Genomic DNA, 5,707 nt, shown 5'->3' on the forward strand with positions numbered 1-5,707 from the left:
GAAACAGGCTCTAGGCTCTGAGCCATCAGCCCAGAGCCCGACGCGGGGCTCGAACTCACGGACCGCGAGATCGTGACCTGGCTGAAGTCGGACGCTTAACCGACTGCGCCACCCAGGCGCCCCAACATTTATTCATTTTTGAGAGACAGAAAGAGACAGTGTGTGAGTGGCGGAGGGACAGAGAGAGAGGGAGATATGGGATCTGAGGCAGGTTCCAGGCTCTGAGCTGATAGCTTGATGTAGGCTCAAACCCACAAACCTTGAGATCATGACCTGAGCCTAAATGACACTTCACTGGCTGAGTCACCCAGGCACCCCCCCACAACTTTGTTTTTTTTTTTTTTAAAGGATGCTCCACACCCAACATGGAGCTTGAACTTACGACCAAGAGTCACATGCTCTACCAACTGAGCTAGCCAGATGCTCCATTAGTTTCCTCATTTTCTTTATTTTTTTTTTCTTTATTATTATTTTTTAAATTGATCTCTATACCCAACATGGGGCTCTAACTCAAGGACCCTGAAATCAAGAGTCACATGCTCTAGGGTGACTGGGTGGCTCAGTTGGTTAAGTGCATCTGACTCTTGATTTTGGTTCAGGTCGTGATCTCAGGGTTGGTGAGCCCTGAGTCTGGCCCTGAGTCTGGCTCCATGATGAACATGGAGCCTGCTTAGGATTCTCTCTCTTTCCCTTTGTCCCTGCCCTGCTTGCACTCTCTCTCTCTCTCTCTCTCAAAATAAATATAAAAACTTAAAAAAAAGATAAGAGAAACACCTGGGTGGCTCAGTCAGTTAAGTGTCTGACTTGACTTTGGCTCAAGTCATGATCTTACGGTTTGTGGGTTTGAGCCCTTCATCGGGCTCCGTGCTAGTAGTGTGGAGCTTGTTTGGGATTCTCTCTCTCTCTTCTCTCTCTCTCTCTCTCTTTCTCTCTCTCTCTCTCTCTCCCCAAAAGAAAGAGAGAAAGAAAAAGAGAAAGAAAGAAAGAAAGAAAGAAAGAAAGAAAGAAAGAAAGAAAAGAGAAAGAAAGAAAGAAAGAAAGAAAGAAAGAAAGAAAGAAAGAAGTCACATGCTCTTCTGATTGAGCCAGACTTAGTTTCTTCATTTTGAAGTTTGTTTATTTTTGAGTGAGGGAGCAGGGGGTGCAGAGAGAGAGGGAGAGATAGAGATCATACTAGCAGGTCCTGCACCATCAGCACAGAGCCCAATATAGGGCCTGAACACACAAATCTTGAGATCATGACCTGAGCTGAAAACCAAGAGTTGGATGCTTAACTGACTGAGCCACCCAGGCACCCCTCCTTATTTTATTTAAAAAAAATTTTTTTTAACGTTTATTTATTTTTGAGAGAAAGAGACAGAGCATGAGTGGGAGAGGGGCAAAGAGAGAGGGAGACAGAACTGGAAGCAGGCTCAGGCTCTGAGCTTTCAGCACAGAGTCCGACACAGGGCTCGAACTCATGAGCGGTGAGATCATGACCTGAGACGAAGTCAAGTGCTTAACCAACTGAGCCACCCAGGCGCCCCCACCCCTCCTTATTTTAAAACAATAACCACTTTATTGGTTATTATGGGGATTAAATAAGATAATATATTTAGCACATTGCCTAGAAGATAGTAAACACTGGATAAATATTAGTTGTTTTTTTTTTTTAATTTTATATAGAGAGAGTGTGTGAATGGGGGAGAGGGGCAGAGGGAGAGAGAGAATCTGAGTGTGGAGCCTGATGTGGTGATTGATCCCATTAACTGTGAGATCATGACCTGAGCCAAAATCAAGAGTAGGATGCTTAACCTACTGAGCCACCCACGTGCCCCAAATATTAGTTATTCTTATTAGATCTATTAAGTCTGCTCTCATATGAGAATCCTCCACTGTAATAGTATTAGTGAGGATTATGGCCCCAGGGCCAGTCTAGTGTAATTATTTTGATCTTCTGGGTAAGGGACCTCATAATTACTTATTTTGCTTTTTTCCCTGTCTTTGTAGACAAACAAAGAGAATATCAAAACTGTAATATTTATAATAGGTGAACATCAGACCTCATCGAATCTTCCTTGTCATGAATAAATCCTCAAAGGACTTCAAAAGAACCTAACCTCTATTTGAGATATTATTATCCAGTAATAATGCCTAAAATTTGTAGACTATTTTAGAGTTTATAATGCTTTTTCCTACCCATTACACAATTCTCACCATTCTGCTGGGTATTATCCTCAATTAGGAAACTGAGTCTCGAGGGATCAAATTATATTCATATGCAATATTACATAGCTATTAAGTGGCAGAATTGGTATATGAATCCAGTGTTACAATATTTATAATTTAGTTTAAAATATTTCAGTACAGGGATGCCTGGGTGGCTCAGTCGGTTAAGCATCCACTTTCGGCTCAGGTCGTGATCTCACGGTTTGTGAGTTTGAGTCCTGCATCAGGCTCTGTGCTGACAGCTCAGAGCCTGGAGTCTGCTTCAGATTCTGTGTCTCCCTCTCTCTCTGCCCCTTCCCCCACTTGCACTCTGTTTCTCTTCTTCTCTCAAAAATAAATGTTAAAACAATTTAAAATATTTGAGTACAGAGAGTAAAATATTATGGATATATTAGGTTAAAATTATACTCTAGGTGCAGCTAGCATTCTAATTAGGAAATCATACTCCAAAGGGATTGCTAGAAGCACTTCAGTTGTCTTAACTCTAATCAACATTAGGTATGTTGCTTATTAAACCAATGAATGACAGGAATTAATTTCTATTGAAGACATTAATGGATTATTAATTCAAATAATGGATCTTAGGGATGGGCTCTCATTGTGAAAATAGTAATACTGTGGATTAGCTAAAATAATTAAAATGCTTTTCATGCTTATATGACTTGGTAGTTGTACACAAAATGATAAAACACAAAAGCATTTCAGTTAAAATCAATGACCTACAGCCTACTCTGCTGTAAGTGCAGCGCCTGCTTTGAATCCTCTGTCCCCCTCTCTGTACCTTCCCTGCTTGCTCTCTCTCTCTCTCTCAAAAATAAATAAACATTAAAAAAAAAAAGAAGGTAGAAATTTACAATGACAATAATTAAAAAATTTTTTTTAAATGTTTATTTATTTTTGAGAGAGACAGAGACAGAATGCGAGTGGGTTAGGGACAGAGAGAGAGGGAGACACAGAATCCGAAGCAGGCTCCAGGCTCTGAGCTGTCAGCACAGAGCCCGACGCGGGGCTCAAACTCACAGACTGCAAGATCATGACCTGAGCCGAATTCGGACACTTAACCGACTGCGCCACCCAGGCACCCCAACGATGACAATCATTAAAAAAAAAAGACTGGGGCGCCTGAGTGGCGCAGTCGGTTAAGCGTCCGACTTCAGCCAGGTCACGATCTCGCCATCCGTGAGCTCGAGCCCCGTGTCGGGCTCTGGGCTGATGGCTCAGAGCCTGGAGCCTGTTTCCGATTCTGTGTCTCCCTCTCTCTCTGCCCCTCCCCTGTTCATGCTCTGTCTCTCTCTGTCCCAAAAATAAATAAACGTTGAAAAAAAAAAATTAAAAAAAAAAAAAAAAAAAGACTAACAGCCTCTATCCTTACAGATGGAACCTGATGCTCGATACCTAAAAATTCATTGTCTTGCCATTGCAGTGGAAGATCAGTGGTTGCCTGATGCCACTCTAAGGGTAATAAAATCCTAATTTTGTTGTGTTACTGCATTTATCTTGAAGTTTTATGCCAAAGTGTGGTAGAATCATAGAACATAGTGCTTAGATTTTGAAAATGATCTTGTTTTGGTGTGCTAGTAAATATTTAATGCTAAATGTCATCTTCTGATTTATAAAGTTATGTTCTTTTTATTACATCACAGCTGTTCCATCTTCTCCACTGTAGCCTGCTATAGGCTTTTTGTTTTTTTTTTAATTACAAAATTTTTTTTTGATGTTTATTTATTTTTGAGAAAGAGAGAAACAAAGCGTGAGCAGGGGAGGGGCATAGAGAGGGAGACACAGAATCCGAAGCAGGCTCCAGGCTCTGAGCTGTCAGCACAGAGTCCCATGCAGGGCTCAAACTCATGAACTGTGAGATCATGACCTGAGCTGAAGTTGGATGCTTAACCAACTGAGCCACCCAAGTGCCCATTTTTTTGTTTTTTGTTTGTTTTGTTTTTGTTTTTGTTTTTTTCTTAAGAGAAAACTAGTGACTGATCTTATTTATAAGTGCAAAACTCCCTATAGTCAGGGCAGTTGAGAGGCTAAGGAAGAGATTTCAGTGTGGAAGACTGGCACACAGAAGGAGGCGTTGGCTCCTGGGAGTTTGAGTGGGCTCACCCGAGGCTGCCGGCCTAAGTGGATCCTGGCCAGGCCCACAGACCCTCCTAGTCACTATGGAGGACAGCGCCTGGTGCCGGTGAGCCCTCAAGACCCAACTCTGGAGGAGCGGATGCAGCTGGAGAACTTCTAGTGGCAGAGGCCCGAGCTGTTGGTAGAGATCCAGCGCCCATAGGAGCTCAGTGAAGCCACTGGAAAGGTGGAGGGTCTGGAGGCCAAAGAAGGTAGCTAAAACCTTGCAACAGAACCAAAAGACAGCAGTGGTCAGGAGGAACTTCAGCATGGACTCCAGGAGGCGATCTAGTTCTTGGTGGAGAAGGAACTTCTCCGGAACATGCCGGTATCCTGTACAAGGGCAAGGGCCTGAATGAGATAGTCATGGGGTCTACCTCTGGCAGACAGAAGGGCTGAACTTGCCACTGCTCCATGCCTTTGTGAATCTGTATGAGTTCCCAGACCTTGATCTGGTGCAGGCCCTTAGGCAATTTCTATGGAGCTTTCTGCCTCCTGGGCTAGGCCCAGATGGTTGACCAGATGATAGAAGCCTTCGCCCAGTGAATCTGGCTGTGCAATCCCAGTGTTTTTTAATCTACAGATACGTGTGAGGTGCCGTTCTTCGCCTCATCATGCTGAACACCAGTTTTCACAATCCCAATGTCTAGAAGAAGTCCGGCCTCGAGCACTCTGGGGCCATGAACCAAGGCATCGACAAGAGTGGGACCTGTCTGAGTTGCTGCTCAGGAACCTCTATGACAGCATCTGAAATGAGCCCTTTAGTATTCCTGACGATGATGGGAATGGTCTAACCCATACCTTCTTCAACCTGGACCAGAAGGGCCAGCTCCTTAAGCTGGGAGGAGTCAGGTGAAGACGCAGAGTTGGTGCTGGTTTGTCACCACAACTGCCTCTACTATTTTGAGAATATGACAGACAAGGAGCTGGCAGGAATCATCCCTGTGGAGAATCTGAACATTCAAGAAGCGTACAAGCCTCAGAAACCAAACTGCTTTGAGTTTTGCATCTCCAACAACATGGGGCAGCTCATTGAATTCTGCAAAACGGAGGCAGGTGGCAGGGGGGGTATACCTGGTCTTGGCCCCCACGCAGGCAGAGAAGGACAAGTGGATCAAGTCCATCCAGGCAGCTGGGAGCACAGACCCCCTTCTGTGAGATGCTGGTGGCAAGGAAGAAGCTAATTTTGTCAAGAAGAAGGAGGAGCAGCCCTGACCCCTTGCCCCCAACTCCATTACTTACTACACAGCTGCCCCTCCCTGGCAGCTGAACTCCTGGGCCCAGATTCTGGTTTCCCATTTAGAAAAATTCACTACCTCTAGCACCTTTCTCTTCTTTGTAATCAACACTGTTGGTAATCATATTCATTATTTAACCACTAAAA

The 5,707-nt window shown here is 44.0% G+C and overlaps 1 pseudogene; it reads left to right on the forward strand.

Moving 5' to 3' along the window:
• The first annotated feature begins 4,312 nt into the window (after positions 1–4,312).
• On the forward strand, positions 4,313–5,707 carry LOC123591346 (annotated as a pseudogene).

This window comes from Leopardus geoffroyi, chromosome B4, assembly GCF_018350155.1.
Source record: "Leopardus geoffroyi isolate Oge1 chromosome B4, O.geoffroyi_Oge1_pat1.0, whole genome shotgun sequence".
Lineage (NCBI taxonomy): Eukaryota > Metazoa > Chordata > Mammalia > Carnivora > Felidae > Leopardus > Leopardus geoffroyi.